Here is an 18,173-nt window from a genome sequence, read left to right on the forward strand (position 1 = left end):
CTGCTCCCTGCCACCCTTCCGGCATAAGGCTCCTTGGAGATCTGAATTCCACACCTGCCCCCAGCACTAACTAGTACTGTGAACTGAACCTTGCCCATAAAACCAGACAATTCCTACCCGGAAGAGAGGCCATAAGAAGGAGACACCAGAAACATTCTAGAGCAGACTTCCTATGATGGGTGGAAGCTATAATGGCCCCTGAAGGACCCTTTTTCACTAGGTCCTCTACTGAAGTTGGTCTAACTCCACTTCTGCTCCAAACCATACTACAATCAATTCAACTTGACATCACCCAGCATGGTCCAATGTCCTCCTCAATTCTATCAATTCTGGCATTTTGAATCAAGGTCACCAAAGATTAATGCCAGCACCCACCATTCTGCCCTTTATTGATTTCTGACACCCTCAGAGTTCTGGAGCAAACTTCACCTTATCTCTTAGCCCAGACACACTGCTTCTTTAGGCCTGGAGACTGAGGCACACCCACGTGTTTCCTGTAGAAAACAGACTTGGAATTCTGCAGGGGCTGGAGATAGCGCCTCAAGTGTTATTAGCCTGCTTCCAGGAACATTTGGGGCCATGGTTGCTGCCTTACCAGCCCAAGCTGGGTGACCCCTTTCATCACAGCCCTGAATTGTCCTTGGACTCGGTTGGACAATTTCTGTGGCCTGTCATGCTGGAACAGCTCAGGATGTGGATGTTTGTTCATGGAAAACTGTGAACGCTGCCCAGAGTGTCTCGAGCACCAGCCTACAGCCTTCAGCCCACGGATCCAAAGGCCGTGGGGGAGAGGCTTGACACCACAGAGGGTATGAGCGACTGATGCCTTGGGAAGCTCCCAGGAGGCCGAGGCCAGTGCCTGTGGGGACATGCCTGCTCTCTTCCCCACAGGACCTTCCCTGAGGCTCCCACTACAAGGAGTGCGGCTGGCGAGGGAGTGCTCCTGGCCACAGCTCTCCAGTCCAGGTGCCAACAGTTCATTTGGGTTATGCCAGCCCTGGTGATTGCCAGGGAAGAAAGAAAGTGAGGAAAGGAGGAGACTTTAAGACTTTAAGCAAGGCAGTGGGACATAATTGTGTCGCCTGTGCCTTCACTGGGACCCGGGAAGGGTGGCGACTTGGCTCAGGACTTGCAAGGAGAAACCATGCCTTGGATAGTTTGCTGAAGAAAGAAAGAAGAAGTAGCTTATTTGCCTGGCTCCCTGAAGCGTCCATTTTTCATTGGTCCCATTTTACCTTTAGGGGAGCTGACTCTTACATTTTGGGTTGCTTCATCCTGGCTACCAGGCTTTTCAGGATGTTAGAGACCATAGTTGGTGGGCCAGTGTTTCACCCAAGACCCAAAGTGGCATGGCAACCAAGAAGGGGAAAAGTGTGGTAGCTGGGGGTATCTAAGAAGATGCATAAGTTTGTGTCTTAAAACTTTACCCCTTTTCCCACTTAGGTCCACTCATACCTTCCCAATGTATGCAGCTCCCAAAACACAATATGGGGCTTCCCTTTTCTTCCTTGGGAACAAAAATATTCTCACTCTGCCTGTAAGAAGTTCAGGTCCAACCAGCTACAGATTCTTTTTTCAAGGCAGGTAATCATGATCTCCTGGAAGAAGAAGGCAAGAGTGAAAACAAGTCACATTGTCCACTTCCCTGCTGGTCTCAAGGCCGTCCAACAGCTCTTCCGTGCTGCCACCAGGTGGAGCCTTTGCACCCTCTTATTTTTCCAGAAGGCAGACTATTCAGCAAATACTCATTTCGCGATGTCTTCCTTAAGTTAATACGAGCCACTGAAACATTTTAAGCAGAAGAAGGGCATGCTCAAAATCAAATAAAAAACCATGGTGACATTTCTAAGGAGGATGGATTGAAGGAGGCCATAGCAGAAATAAGGAAAATTGTTAGGGATTTATTGAAATAGTCTAGGTGATAGGTTATTGCAGATTTGAATTTGGGCCATAGTATTGGGGTAGAGAAGAGGCCACAGAGTATATAACACATAAAATAGTTAGGCCTTGGTAATGAACTGATATAACTTGATATAATTGGGTTTATATCTACAATCCTAATATTTGTTTTCTATTTGGCCCATAGATTTAGTTCCATTTCTCCTTTTTTTATCGTTTGGAATATCCAAACATTTTTATACTTCCACTGTTTTCTTCTGTTGACTTATTGGTCATACATAATTTTACTATTCTTTTAGTGATTACATAAGGGATAAAAATATTCAAACTAGACTTATTTAATCTAATAGATATTATTAATTTTACAGGTTTCCCTTTTTTGGTTAGCATCAATATCTTGATCATCTTGATCATTTAGTTCTATTATCTTTTTTTCCCCACTTAATTATGGACTTGCCTTGTTACATATCATTTCATTGTATCCAGAAAACATGAAAAAAAGATAGGTGAAGCCTCCGTATGATGTGATCTTCCACCAGAGAGGGCAGATAGGATGAAGGCTTATCAGGGTTTGAGGAAAGTTGAGGCTGGGTTGCAGTCTGTCTTTGCTGCCCTTTCACAGGAGGGTCATTCTGTCCTTTTCATTGAGGGACATGCTAATCTCTATCATCAGCCCCAAAAGACTGAGGAGATCCTGCTGTGTTCTTCAGAAGTTCTCATCCCAGCTCTGGAGCCTCCTACTCTATGCCTTTCCTGTCAGGTCTCTGAAGGGAGAGAGTGGCCATGGGCTCGAGACTGGCCTTCCCTGCTCATGGGTCTTGTTTCCTGAAAGGGATAAAACACTCTGCCTTCTAGAAGCTTTCTGGATAGCTCCTCAGCCTCTCATATAGCCCCAGAACTTAGCAAATGTCACCTAGGGAGAAAAGGTTTATTTTCCTTCAAAAGGTTTATTTGAGGTTTATCAAGTTTTCCATTTGCCGTTTAGTCCTTCTAGTTTCCTGCAGAATTGGCCTGGGCCAAGGTCAAGCCTGTTGTCTCCATTCAGGATTGATAAATCCCTTGTGGGGTGTTTGTGCGTGTGTGTGGGTGTGGGGGGGTGGCTGACATTGTCAGCACATCTCTGAACACTTCTCTTTTCCCTGGAATCTTAGCTCATCTGGTTTTCTTCGATTTGACAGCTCTCCAAGTTCCTGTGTGCCCTTTGTTACTGAGCTGTTCTGACACTGGTCACCTGACTGCTTCTTCCTATTTCCTGTTATTCTCTGAAAAGCATATGTGAAGTCTTGGCTTGTGGCCACCATTCAGAGACTGGTTTAAAGCACATTTCACTGGAAGTTCCCAAGTGAAACTTCAGTAAAAGGACAACATTTTTGAAAATCAGAGGGGGAGATCCGTTCATGACTTGTTGCCTGGGAGTTCATTTCTCTCCGGGATCTATCTTCTGAGTCTTCACCTGCACCTGGTGGTAGTCTTCCAGTCACTTGCCCTGGTATTTATTGAGCACATACTAGGTGCCAGGCCCAGTCCTAGGTGCTGGGCATGTAGAATTTAACAATTCAATATCTCCCTGCCCACATGGAGCTCATATTTTCTAGCAGGAGAGAAAGAACAATAAACAAATACATGTATCAGATAGTGTCAGGAAAAGTAAGAAGGAATATAAAAACATGTGAATAGGATGGAGAGTAAGAAGACAGAGGGGTGGTGATTTAAGATAGAGGAGTCAGGAAAAACCTCTCTTGGAATGTGACATTTGAGCAGAGATCGGAACTATGGGAGACTATGAATCCTGTGTGTGTCTAGGAAGAAGAATGTTCTAGACAAACAGGCCAACCAACATAAGAGTGAACTTGGCTCACCCTAAGAAAAGCAAGCAGGTCATTTTGGCCAAACTGAAGGGAATAAGGCAAAGAGTGAAAGGAGATAAAGATGAAGAAATAAGCAAGAGCCAGATATTCTCTACCTTATGGATGTGATAAGGAGTTTGGGTTTATTCAAAATGTTATAAGAAGCCATCGAAGCAAGGGTGAGATAAGATCTAACTTATGCTTTCTATCTGAAGATCTGACCACCGAGGAATGAAAAAGGAATCAGGGAGTATGGGTGGAAAATTGTTGCTGTCACATAGGTGGACAAGGATGGTTTCTTTGGTCTAGATGGTAGCAGTGGGGGTGGTGAAGTGTGGTGAATTTGAAATAAATTTTAAAGGTAGAGTGAATGGAAATTTCTGATGAATTAGATGTGGGGCATGAAAAAGGGGGAAAAAAAAGATCTCATATTTTGATTCTGAACACCCGGGTGAATCTTTGGGCCATTTATTGAATTGAGTAAGGCTGGAGGGAGAGCTGACCAGGGTAAGGGGTTCACCAAACACAGGTAGCTGGAGACATGAGGCAGGAGTTCAGGGGACAGATCAGGGGTAAAGATGTGGGTTTGAGATTCTTCATTATCTAGATGTATGTAAAGCCCTGGTTCTGAGTGAGACCATCTAAGGGGAGGGAAGTATATTGACAAGAGGGTTGAAGACTGATCCCTGAGATGTTGGAAGAAGAAGGGGGTATCTGAACAAGATCAAGTTCAGGGGAATGGTAGGGGTGACCACTTAATCGATGTGGGTTGAAACCACAATGAAAAGAAGGTAGAAATGTAAGTAGAGAGCACACTATTTAGAAGGGTTGTGGTAAGGGAAAGCTGAGAAAAGAAGCAGCGGTTTGAGGGGGATGAGGGGCCTAAGGAGGGATATTTGTCTGCTTATGATGAGAGGTATTGCAGCATGGTTCTGGTTTCAGAGCTCAGGACTGGCTGGACAGAGCTTGCCCCCTGTACCTGGCAGGGGCGCTCAGAGGAGACTTTTGCCTGAGAACTTTGCTTGGCCAGGAGGGATGGAGCCCTTGGCTGGGACAGCATAAACAACACTGCTGGGCATATTGGGCTTAGCAGATCTCCCTTTTGTCCTGGAGTTTCAGAGTGAATTTTTTTCTAAAAGATTTTATTTTTAAGTAATCTCTACACCCAACATGGGGCTCAAACCCATAACACCAAGATCAAGAGTCGCATACTCCACAAACTGAGCCAACCATGTGCCCCTCATAATGAACTTCTCACTGGGGGGCCTTCAGCAACCCCATATGTGTTATCTCCCAGTTATTGGTGAAATTGGGGTCTAAGCAGCTGATGCATGGTTTTGAGGTCTATGGACTATGACAGGACAGTGGGGCTATGTGCTGGGTGAGTACAAGGACAAAGTGCACATCCATGTGTCTCTTTCTCAAGAGAGGATAATAAGGGAGGACCTACTGGTGCTATTCCCTCCATCTCTTTCCCTTCTCTGCCTTGTTTTTGAAGAAGTTGTAGAAGCAGGCCCTCCATACCCTCATCAGACACGAAAAGTAAGTTAATGTGGACTGACCTCATCTGAGGTCATAAGAATCCCATCAGAGAGTATGATTAAAGCATCTGTATGAGAATAGACTATCCCAGTTATCTTGTGTCATTGTGGAAATTGTATTAAACTAAAATCACGGTGAGACCTTGATTGAGTGTGTTCTCTTTGGGCCTAAGTTGTGTCACCTATAAAATGACAGCTTGGTTGGGGCGCCTGGGTGGCTCAGTTGGTTAAGCGACTGCCTTCGGCTCAGGTCTTGATCCTGGAGTCACTGGATCGAGTCCCACATCGGGCTCCCTGCTCGGCAGGGAGTCTGCTTCTCCCTCGGACCCTCCCCCCTCTCATGTGCTCTCTCTCATTCTCTCTCTCTCAAATAAATAAATAAAATCTTAAAAAAAAAAAAATGACAGCTTGGGCAGGACAAGACAATAGCTAAAGTTCCATTTCCTTAACAGTTCCTAGCTCTATGCTGAGTAGATTTTGAAGCTGTAGTGTGAATAGAGCTGGGGTTCTCAACCTTAGCTGCACAGTAGAATTATCCAGAGGAGCTTTAAAAGTTCCTGCAGCCAGGCTGCAGACATCACATCCTGTGCTCACAAAGCCCCCAGCCAACTGCAGCGTGAGGCGCTGAGGCTAAGAAGCGCGGCTTGAGAGCCTGGCTTCTCCCAGTGTGTTCACGAGCCAACACAGGCATGCCTCGGCTGCTAATTAGACGACCGACCTACTGAGTTAGAATTAACATTTTAACAAGATTCCCAGGTGATTCACCAGCAGGGGGAAAGTTGGTTGGGCGGGCTGTTTTAGAGCTGACATCTACTGGAGATAGCAAATTTGGAGTTCCCTAAAATGAGTTTTATTTATTATTATTATTTTTTTAAAGATTTGATTCATTTGACAGAGAGAGACACACAGTGAGAGATGGAACACAAGCAGGGGGAGTGGGAGAGGGAGAGGGAGAGGCAGGGTTTCTGCCAAGCAGGGAGCCTGATTCAGGTCTCCAGGGAGCCTGATGCGGATCCCAGGACCCTGGGATCATGACCTGGGCCAAAGGCAGATGCTTAACGACTGAGCCACCCAGGCGCCCCTAAAATGAGTTTTAAAATCTAATCGCAATACCGGGTTGTCTTGGTCATAAGTCAAATTTGTGAAGAATGAGCTTGTGAACCCTGAGAACACGTCTAAGGGAATGACCATGCACTTCTCAAGAATAAAGAGAGAATACAAGAAACATGCTAAACGTACTCCCTTTACTAGAAAAAAAAAAAAAGAAAGAAAATTGCCTGACTTATGTAAATATATGCCAAGATTTAGCTTTAGGCAATGCAGATTTTCTTGTCAGTTTAATATCTGGTATTAAAAAATACCAGAATTAGAAATAATTCAAGTATTCCCTAGTGGGGGAATAGTTAAATAATTACATCCACTCAATGGATTTTCAAACAGATACAATGAGGTTTTGGATACATGAAAAAAGGCTCATGTCAATATTTAGTAAAAAAAAAAAGCTAGGTACACACTTGTATACAATCTGATGACAACTATACAACAAACAACAAAAAGACAAGCCCAGGGGCGCCTGGCTGGCTCAATCAGGAGAGCATGCAACTCTTGATCTCAAGGTTATGAGTTTGAGCCCCACATTGGGTGTAGGGATTACTTAAAAAAAAGTCTTAAAAAAAAATAAAAACAGGGCGCCTGGGTGGCTCAGTTGGTTAAGCAACTGCCTTCAGCTCAGGTCATGATCCCAGAGCCCTGGGATCGAGTCCCACATCAGGCTCCCAGCTCAGTGGGGAGCCTGCTTCTCCCTCTGACCCTCTCCCCTCTCATGCTGTTTCTCTCTCTCTCTCTCATAAATAAATAGATAAAATCTTTAAAAAATAAAAAATAAAAACAAAACAAAACAAAACAAAACCCAAACTATGAGAGAAGATTGGAAAGATTTGCATCTAAGTGTTAATAGTGGCTGTCCATGAGTCATAGACATCTTTCTATTATTTTCAAAACGTTTCTATAACAAACAAGTTATTTTCTTTTTTTAAAATTTTATTATGTTATGTTAGTCACCATACAATACATCATTGGTTTTTGATGTAGTGATCCACGATCCATTGTTTTCGTATAACATCCAGTGCTCCATGCAGTACGTGTCCTCCTTAATACCCATCACCGGGCTAACCAATCCCCCCTCCCCCCTCCCCTCTAAAACCCTGTTTGTTTCTCAGAGTCCATAGTCTCTCATGGTTCATCTCTCCCTCCAATTCCCCCCTTCATTTTTCCCTTCCTTCTCCTAATGTCCTCCATGCTATTCCTTATGTTCCACAAATAAGTGAAACCATAAAACATATTATTTTCTAATTTAATTTATCCCTCCAGACAACCCAGAATTTGTACGTTAGAAAAGCTCTGCTGTCCGCAGCATACCTACTCTAACATTTTAATCTCCTGCCACTATCCTCAAGTTTCATGGAAACTTGGTAGAGGGTAACACAGTTGTGCAGCCTGATGGCTCCCTGATAATGTTTACGGTGTGTGTGTGTGTGTGTGTGTGTGTGTCTATGAGACACTGTATTCTCTGCAGATCAAATTCCACTTCATGGGGCGCCTGGGTGGCTCAGTTGGTTGGGCGACTGCCTTCGGCTCAGGTCATGATCCTGGAGTCCCGGGATCGAGTCCCGCATCGGGCTCCCTGCTCAGCGGGGGGTCTGCTTCTCCCTCTGACCCTCTTCCCTCTCGTGCTCTCTGTCTCTCATTCTCTCTCTCAAATAAATAAATAAAATCTTTAAAAAAAAAAATTCCACTTCAGTGGTGCATAGCAACGGGTGTCTTGGGGTACGTGATTCTCCCTGAGGTAGGTGTGGTAATTACTGCTCACGTGTGCAGGCATAATTGCTGTTGAGGAAATATGATTAAAAACCAAATCTCCCAAGCTAGCCAAGGGGTTTGGGACAGCACCCCTACCTCCCATGTGCCACTGGGCAGGTGGATCATTTTGACCCAAAGGTAATCAAGTCCTTGCTGGCTCAAGAGAAACTTCTCCCCTCCCTTAGGCTACACAGAAGAATCTAAATTGAGGGTCTTGCCCAGAATAAGGGTTATTAGCAGAGATAAATTTTATCTGACTGACTCATCTGTACGGCAGGGCAAACAACTAATTACCAAACATCTCTTCTTATTGCCCCGTGAAGTGCATTCCTGTCCTCTGAGGTTCCAGGCCCTTACCGCTCTCTTTGGTTCAGGATGACATTTATACCTCATTTTCCTGACCGTCTTTGGAATCTCCATGTCTATGTGGATTCCCCCTATGTACGCTGTTGAATTTGATCTCCTGTTGATCTGCCTCATGTCTATTTGATTCTTAGTTGGGCTGGAAGGACCTTTGAGCGGACAGGAATTCTTGCTCCCTGATGCTAGAAAACCTCTCCACAAAAATAGGAGAGAAAGAAAAACAATTTTATTATTGAATAAGCATTAAACCAGAATTCAGTGAGCAACACTAGCAATCCGAGGGATTGCAAAGACAGAAGGAAATCTGTCCTTTTATTTAGTCAAGCCGATAGAGCCCGTTACATACATGTTGTCTGGATAATAACTAGTCCTCAAGTAAGAAGAGTTAGCCCCATCTGTCACACACAGTCCATCCTAAATTCATCTGGTAATCAGGATAACCATCTGTGTTAGCTCATGGGCTTTATCCAAAGGAGGTGCCTGGGTGGCTCAGTCACTAAGCATCTGCCTTTGGCTCAGGTCATGATCCCAGGGTCCTGGGATCGAGCCCCGCATCAGGCTCCCTGCTCAGTGGGAAGTCTGCTTCTCTCTCTGCCTCTGCCCCTCCCCTGCTTGTGCTCTCTTGCTCTCTCTCTGTCAAATAAATAAATAAAATCTTAACAAACAAACAAACAAACAAACAAAAAATGAAAACAAAAGTAGAAACAAGCTTCTCCTGTCTTCCTGACAGGAGTTTTACAATTTAATGCAAGGCACCACCAAAGTTGGGCTCTTCCTTCCCCAGAGACTGTGGCTCATGTTTACATTTCAAAGAGATGTCCCAAAGCAAGCTTTGGGAGCTGGGATCTAGCCTGGGCCAGATGTAGGGACCTGGAATTCCCTGAGGGAATTTGCTCCTTTTGATTTGTGCAGTTAGTACGGCCTTAAACGTCCACTCTAGATCTAGGGGAGGCAGATTGCAAGATTTCTGTTCCTCCTTCAGAGCTGGAGCCTAAAAGGGGACACATGCACATTGCAAAGGGGCTGTGTAAGCTGTCGGTCAGCTGCATGCCTAAACTCAATTAAAAACATGCAGAGGGTTTTCTGTATAATGCAGTCCTTAACATGGCCTTAGGAGTTAATGGCCTTTACGGTGGAAGAGGCCTTGCCTCAATTCAGAAACACCTATTGCTGCTTCCAATGGAAACTGAAACCATCAAAGTCCTCATGGTGTTTGGGGAGAGGCCTCCCCCCTCTGGTTATGTCTCTGAGCCCAATCCTCCACATTTCCCATTTGAGTCACCAGGAGCTGCTAATTTCTTATCCACTCGAGCCCCAGCTGCACCCCCCTTCACTAAAGTTGTATTGATTCCATCTATCCAACGCCCGCCCCCCAAATCCTTCCGTCCGTGCGGACTTAAACTCACTGGGCTCCCACTGCGCATGCGTGCTTGCCTGAGGCCCTCCAAAATATCCTAGGGAAGTTTAGGATCCCTGGGCCACCGCATAGTGGCTGAGCACCATTTTGACCTGGCAGCGGGTCCTGCTCAGACATTGTGTCCTGTTCCTCTTACCAGCCTTCTGTTTGTTCCTGAATCGAAGCCCCTATTTCATACCAGCTCAGCATCTTGCCCAACCCAGCCTCTTTGCCTGAATGACTACATTTATAATCTACTTAGGACTCTACTTGCTCTGAAACCTAGGCTCCCACTTTACAGTTACTCTCTTGCCCTTGAACCGGCATGCAGAGTCCGGGCTCCGTTCCCTGGTGCTGAGAGTCCCGATTCTCCTCCCAGGTCCTCTGCGGAGGCCTCTTCCCAATCCTCTTCTCATCCTCGGGCCTTTAGGACACAGCCATGCTTCAGGCTTGTGTCCCCAGTAAGTGTCTTGATGCCTCCTGGACATTGCATCTCTTGGATTGGATCTGGACTCCCAACCCCTAGGCACTCAGCATCCACTTCACCCTGAAGAGTTGCTCTAGCCTGTCAGGAATCCACTTCTCCTTCTGCCAGCCTATGTCTTTTCCATTCCATTGACCCTTCCATCTGTCCCTTCCTGGTGTGGACACTGACTGAGCTTGGCAGTGGCAATAGAGGTGTTGTGTTAAAGGTTAATGGTCTATTTCAGGAAGAAATGTAACCCTGAAACCCTGGTTGAAACTTGGGTAGTATCTTCCTTGAGAATCAATATGATAATTAGTGTTCTAAATTACTAACGATTGTACTTTTTTTTTTTTTTAAGATTTTATTTATTTGACAGAGAGAGACACAGCGAGAAAGGGAACACAAGCAGGGCAAGTGGGACAGGGAGAAGCAGGCTTCTCGCTGAGCAGGGAGCCTGATGCGGGGCTCAATCCCAGGACCCCGGGATCATGACCCGAGCCGAAGGCAGACGCTCAACGACTGAGCCACCCAGGCACCCCTAACGATTGTACTTTTAAGAAATGTACTCATTATCCAAATACTACCCATTCATTATAAAATTAGAAATTATGCTTAGAGGAATAGAAATATTCACTTATGATCTCAGTTAGGCTCAGTGGTTTCCAGTGTGATTGTTTGTCATTATATGGAGAGATTGTTAAGAATACATATTTCTGGTCTCTAATCCAGAACTGCTGAGTCAAAGTTTCCAAGTGTAAGGCCTGAGAATATGTTTCAATTTTTCTTTTTTAAAGATTTTTATTGATTTGAGAGAGAGAGAGAGAGAGAGCACAAGTGGGGGAGAGGGGAAAAGGGAGAGGGAGAAGCAGGCTCCCTGCTGAGCAGGGAGCTGGACATGGGGCTCCGTCCCAGGACCTCAGGATCTGACCCGAGCCAAAGGCAGACGCTTAACTGACTGAGCCACTCAAGCGCTCCAAGACTGTGTTTTAAAAATTTCTGATGTAGCAAGTTCACTAATTTGAAATCATGGGACACCTGGCTGGCTCAGTTGGTTAAGTGTCTGCCTTCGACTCGGGTCATGATCCTGGGGTCCTGGGATCAAGCCCCACACCAGGCTCCCTGCTCAGTTGGGAGTCTGCTTCTCTCTCTCCTTCTGCCCCTCCTCCTGCTTGTCCTTGGCTCTCTCTCTCTCTCAGTCTCTCTCTTGCAAATAAATAAATGAAATCTTTAAAAAAATCTGAAACCACAAATCTAGATAGAACCACTGTTAACATTTGGCAGAGTCCACTATGTTACCTGTTTGCAGATAATTTTATTTATTTATTTTTATAAAAATTTGGGATAATATTATGTATCATTCATGACAGAACCCAAACCCTAATTACCTTGAGCAAAAAGAGTTTAGTAACTCATAACTGAGAAGTCCAAGGCTGACTGACGTCAAGAATACTCAAGCCAGGGTGTCTGATGCCTCCTTCTCTACTTTAACAACTCCTGGAAGAAAAGTTCCAGGAATTGTCCTCATTGGCCTGCCTTTCATGTTGTGCCAAGGGATTCAGGTACTTAGATTTGATCAGATTCACTTCTTTGACCTGCACAGGTTGAAGTCAGCACGACTTAAAACACGTGCAATTGTTGGGCGCCTGGGTGGCTCAGTCGTTAAGCGTCTGCCTTCTGCTCAGGTCAGGATCCCAGGGTCCTGGGATCGAGTCCTGAACGGGGCTCCCTGTTCAGTGGGGGGTCTGCTTCTCCCTCTCCCACTCCCCCTGCTTGTGTTCCTGCTCTCACTATCTCTCTCTCTGTGTCAAATAAATAAATAAAATCTTCAAAAAACCCCCAACAACAACAACAACAACAACAGCACGTGCAATTGTTTCTCTATGAGAAGGGGAAGTTCTATTAGCAGAAGGAGGGGAAGGACATTTGCTGATCAGAGGAAACCCATAGATATGCAACACACACTGCACAGATGGATCTGCTTCCCACTATTTTCACTTAATATAGTATACTCATCACATTTCATGTCATCAAGTATTCTTTGAAAATCTGTTATTTTATTGCCACATAATGTTCTACTTTATATGGACACTGTATTAGTTATCTATTGCCGTGTTACAAATTACCTCAAAATTTAGCAGCTTAAAACAAAACAAAACAATATATATATATATTTTCTCACAGTTTCTGAAGGTCAGTATTCTCAGAGTGGCTCAATTAGGTAGTTCTGGTCCAGGGTCTGTCATGAGGTTGCATTCTAGCTGTCCACTAGAGCTAGTCTTTGAAAACTTGACTGGGGCTGGAAGATCCTCTTCCAAGCTCACTCCCATGGCTGTTGGCTAGGAACTTTGTTTCCTCATCAAGTGGACCTCTCCACAGGGCTGATGATAACATGGCTTCCCCCAAGTGAGAGATCCATGAAAGAAGACTAAAAGATGGTGGGGCAGTGCTGGTGGTGGTGGGGTGGATGTAGGGGTGTGTGGGGGGAGGAGGGGGAGGGGCTATGGGGAGGGAGAGAAGAAAGTTGCAATTTTTTTTATAACTTAATCTGGACATGAAATATCATCACATTTGCTTTATTCTGTTGGTTCACATAGACCCACCCTGGGGCAATGTGAAGAGGCTACACAGAGCTGTGACCACCAGGAGGTGGAGATCATTGGGGGCCATCTTAGAGGCTGCCAACCACAGACACCATTTTTTGTTGTCTGATAATTAGGTTGGTTCCAGTTTGTCAAGAGTTAAACTTATCTATAATGAGCATCTAGTATAGCAAGCATTATGTTTAAAATTGGGAAAATATTTTATTTTTTTTAAAGGAATTAAGAGCAGTTGTTGAGAACCCTTATGATCAACACAAACAAAATTATATTTTGGCCAAAAGAGGAGATTCTCTATTGTTCTAAAGAGAACTTGTGAATCTGTTGAGCTTACACATTCAAATGGCAGGTATATAAGTGTTTCACTCTGTGGTAAAGCCTCTGGGTCACCATCATATCCTCTCAGCACACCTCTGATTTCAGGGGCAGCTGTGATGGGCAGGTATGACTCATTTTTGGCTCTGGCCTTATGTCTTTCCATATTCTACCCGGGCTTTCTCCTATGCCCCAGAGCTTGTCTGACTCCTGCTGAGTGCAGCTCAGAAGTGCTAAAGAGTTAAAGGCCTGGGACAACCCTTGGGGAATCCTATCATAGTATTTATTCCACCCTCTATCTTTCAGGAGAACCACTGAAGGGAAAATTCTGCCCACTACGCTACTCAGATGTCCCAGCAGAACTGAGCGTCAATGGTCTATGGCAGGGACCTCAATAACACACCTTTATGTGAACTCCTCCACCTTTCCTATCTCCCCAAGCCTGCTTACTCCTGTTTCCTGCGATAACCTCTCCAATAAACTCCTGTACCAAGTGCTTCACTCTGGGTCTGATTTCAAGGGAATACTAAATAAATCAGCATTGTTTTAGAATTATGTAGCAATCATCTTGTTGAATTAAACTGTGGAGTCCCAGAAAAGACCCAGGATTCTTTGCTATCCTATGAAGTACATGCAGCATGATTGATATATATACACATATATACACATATACATATACATATACATATATACACACACACCCTGTCTTACTGTGCTTTTTGGGTTAAAGAAACATCATTTCCTTATTTCCTTTACTAAACACATTAAAACAAGCTACATTGATATATGCTAATAGAAACCACTGCTTCCCTGATAGTTTTCTTTCTTTTTTTTTTTTTTAAAGATTTTATTTATTTATTTGAGAGAGAGAATGAGAGAGAGAGAGCACATGAGAGGGGGGAAGGTCAGAGGGAGAAGCAGACTCCCTGCTGAGCAAGGAGCCCGATATGGGACTCGATCCCGGGACTCCAGGATCATGACCTGAGCCGAAGGCAGTCGCTTAACCAACTGAGCCACCCAGGCACTCTCCCTGATAGTTTTCTAAGCTATATATTTCAAACTATCACAATAGTTTCTCCTCCAGAAAAAAGGGAGTAGTTAAGATCCACCATCTGTGGCATCTTCTCTCCTGGGAAGTCAAGGTTTCTAACTCCTTCGGCAGGTCAAGGCCAGTAATGAATGGGATGTCTCCATTTAAGCAGGAGGGGCTTACACTGACTGCACCATCATTGGCTGAGATGTGGAACACACGAAAGCTACTGTTCAGGACAATTTCCCACTTCGTGATGGGTCAGTCCTAATAAAGTACAAAAAGCAGTCTGAAGTCCTGTGAGTTGGCCCTGGGCCAACCCCCAGCACTTTTTGTAGAATCCCATTGCTGGGGATGTGGTCTCAAGTCAAATCTAAATTACCCTGGGTTTATGGGAGCACGAGAGGCAAGGCATCTGCTCCATCAATGTCCTTTGTCCTTTCTGTACACATTTTTACAAGTTATGTGTATGCCTTACTTTATGTAACAGAAATCTAAATGAAAAAGTTCTGAGCAAATCATATCACTGTTTAAAATGACTATATTTGGGGCGCCTGGGTGGCTCAGCCGTTGAGCGTCTGCCTTTGGCTCAGGTCATGGTCCCAGGGTCCTGGGATCGAGCCCCGCATCGGGCTCCCTGCTCCACCGGGAGCCTGCTTCTCCCTCCCCCACTCCCCCTGCTTGTGTTCCCTCTCTCGCTGTGTCTCTCTCTGTCAAATAAATAAATAAAATCTTGGGCGCCTGGGTGGCTCAGTTGGTTAAGCGACTGTCTTCGCCTCAGGTCATGATCCTGGGGCCCTGGGGTCAAGTCCCTCATCGGGCTCCCTGCTCAGCGGGGAGCCTCCTTCTCTCTGCCTCTGCCTCTCTCTCTCTCTCTCTCCCTGTCTCTCATGAATAAATAAATAAAATCTTGGGCGCCTGGGTGGCTCAGTTGGTTAAGCAACTGCCTTCGGCTCAGGTCATGATCCTGGAGTCCCTGGATCGAGTCCCGCATCGGGCTCCCTGCTCTGTGGGAAGCCTGCTTCTCCCTCTCCCACTCCCCGTTTGTGTTCCCTCTCTCTGTGTCTTTCTCTGTCAAATAAATAAATAAAATCTTAAAAATAAATAAATAAATAAATAAAATCTTAAAAAAAAAAAACGACTATACTTAACTCTAAACTCATCAAGTTATGGGCGCCTGTGTGGCTCAGTTGGTTAAGCGACTGCCTTTGGCTCAGGTCATGATCCTGGAGTCCCTGGATCGAGTCCCGCATCGGGCTCCCTGCTCGGCAGGGAGCCTGCTTCTGCCTCTGACCCTCCCCCCTCTCATGTGCTCTCTCTCTAATTCTCTCTGTCTCAAATAAATAAATAAATAAATAAATAAATAAATAAATAAATAAATAAAAATCTTAAACTCATCAAGTTATGTATGTACAGCTTTTTGTATGTAAATTTTTTGAAAATAAAATCACTATAAAAATGGAGGAGGAAGGTGTTTATTTACTCATGAGAAGATGGAATAGCATTAGATTTAGATTTTATTCTCATTAAAATTTTCAACATTTGAAAAGGGTGCTAGCCAGTCTTTGGTCCAGCTGTCTGGTAAAATATTTGTGTCAGAACTTAACTGAAAACACATTCCCGAGGGACTTGGCAGAACTATATCTATAAACTTGCTGTGACTCTGTATGTATTAAAAAGTTAAGATGAATGTATAAGAAAACACTAATATTTAAACACTGAATATTTTAGTGAAGTAAAAAATACTTCTATCATGTAAGGACCCAGTCTGATTTATGTTTGGCTTTTTCACGTATTAGATTTTCTGCTGAATCACAAATTATCTGTATTACTAAAATGAATTGACATAATTTTAGCTAAAGCAAAACAAAACAAAATGAGAAAACCAAAAAACCCCACCAAACAAAAAACCTTGGGAGTCTAGTAAATATTTGTCCCATTAGGGTAGGCAAATGAATATGAGTTTTTTGGGTTTTTTTTGGGATACAATTTTTTTAGTGTCCCCATGACTAATTTATATTTTCAATTACACATATAAATACATTTGGCATATTTTTCCTTGCAAAAATACAATTAACTTGAACATATGGGACACTTGTACCACAGCATGGACTAAAAAATTCAAATGGATGTCATTGGAATACCAAGAAATGGCATGTTTGTTTAAGCATAGTAAAATTCAACATAATCACTTTAGCCTACATTATATTCTAAATTTATATATTTATATATATAAATATATATATTCAATAAAATACATATATATTTTTATTGAAATATATATGTATATATATTTTTTACTGAAGTATAGTTGACATTGAAACACAATCTTAAAGAAACTTCTCAGGCTCCATTGCCACTTTCAAGGAAACTTGGGTATCTGAAATCCCAGATTAAGAGCCCCTGGCTTAGGTCATTCTTCTATTTCTTGAAAGTTCATCTGGGTCAGTTGGTGCAAATCAAGCAATTCTGGTAATCCAGAATTATCTCCCTTCCAATATCCGACTACCTGGTAACCTAAAGATCATAAAACGATCTCAGAGAGAGGGCCTTGACCTCTGGGAGATGAGTTCATGTCAAGTCCATGCTGGAGGTTACTCCTTGACCAGTGGATTCTGCAGGGAAAATACTTGATTAGCATTTCTCGATCGAAGTTTCCACTTGTGAGGTCAGTTGGCCTCTCCCTGACATAACATGCTACATACACACGCATGCACACACACACACAAACACACACACATGCACCACACACATACACATACACTTTGTGCTTAGGCGTAGGAAAGTGGACCTGAACACACAGTTCACTAAGTATAGGCCTATAATGTGCTTTTTCATGTTTGACATCTAATGATTCCAGATGTGTGTTATCCCAGAGAAGAGCTAAATATCCGGACAAATAGTCTCTCCTTTTTTCTCATTGAAGGCTAAACACTGAATTCACCAATTTTTTAAAAAGATTTATTTATTTATTTTAGGGAAAGAGCATGAGCATGAGAAGGGTCAGAGCGCGAAGGAGAGAGAGAGAATCCTCAAGCAGACTCCCTGCTCAGTGTGGAGCCCGACGCAGGGCTTGATCCCAGGACCCAGAGATCATGACCTGAGCTGAAACCAAGAGTCAGATGCTTAACTGATTGAGCCACCTAGGTGCCCCTGAACTCACAATTTTTATAGTGAAGCCACATTATTTTTTGCTAGGTCTAACACTCAGATTTTTGAGTAGTTGGCTTTAGTCCTAAAAATAAAATTTATGAGTTTTTTCCCTTCCAGTCCTCCCTTTAGAAAACATCCAAAGAGAGTTCATTTTGCATTTTGGGTAGTAAATTTAAGATTACAATCATTCAAAAACAATGTGTGAATATGTGTCTTGGTCGATAGAGCAGCAGATGGAAATCCAGCATAAAATCTGTCAACGGTGCCCAGACCATTTGTTTCAGCAGCTTTGGTTTTGTTCTGTTAACTCTCTGGATGTTGACCAAGGGTCAGTTGCTAGAATCTGATATTGAATAAATTTTCAGGGTTATTTTTCTTCCTCTTGTCTCATTTTTTTTTTTTTTTAAATTTTGGAGTCATTGTATAAAGATTATTAGACCTGTACTCTCCCAGCAAGGATGCTGCCTCCCAAGGCTTCTGTTTCTGTCCCAAGGACAGCTCTGCTGCACTTTGCCTGTCCCTTTCTGTGCTCCTTCTACTGACCCTGAGTCCTTATTTAGAAGGTCAAATGCTTGAGAGAGAACTTGATAAAACAGCCAAGAGGGACGTGATGGTCTGAGCTCTCTGGTCTCCTCTGGCCTTTGATCTGGATCCCCATGTGCTCTTGAGTTTAGCAGGCTGCAGAATTACCAAAGAGGGGAAGCAAA

General features: G+C 43.8%; 2 long non-coding RNA genes across 2 annotated transcripts in view; one reads left to right on the plus strand and one right to left on the minus strand.

The window, feature by feature from the left end:
• The window catches only part of LOC135365435 (uncharacterized), a 64,338-nt gene that overhangs the window by 11,223 nt on the left and 34,942 nt on the right, over positions 1-18,173 (minus strand). Inside the window, exon 3 of the long non-coding RNA XR_010413293.1 lies at positions 1,456-1,598. This is a non-coding gene — a long non-coding RNA (uncharacterized LOC135365435). The remainder of the gene's footprint in view (positions 1-1,455; positions 1,599-18,173) is intronic.
• Positions 1,516-13,770, plus strand: LOC123853273 (uncharacterized). Its single transcript, XR_006793073.1, has 3 exons — positions 1,516-1,691; positions 12,966-13,087; positions 13,590-13,770. It is a non-coding gene; the product is annotated as an uncharacterized LOC123853273 (long non-coding RNA).

The sequence above is a fragment of the Mirounga angustirostris genome, unplaced genomic scaffold (genome assembly GCF_029215605.1).
Source record: "Mirounga angustirostris isolate CCGP_5_RB_7025 unplaced genomic scaffold, mMirAng1.0.hap1 SCAF_7, whole genome shotgun sequence".
Classification (NCBI taxonomy): domain Eukaryota; kingdom Metazoa; phylum Chordata; class Mammalia; order Carnivora; family Phocidae; genus Mirounga; species Mirounga angustirostris.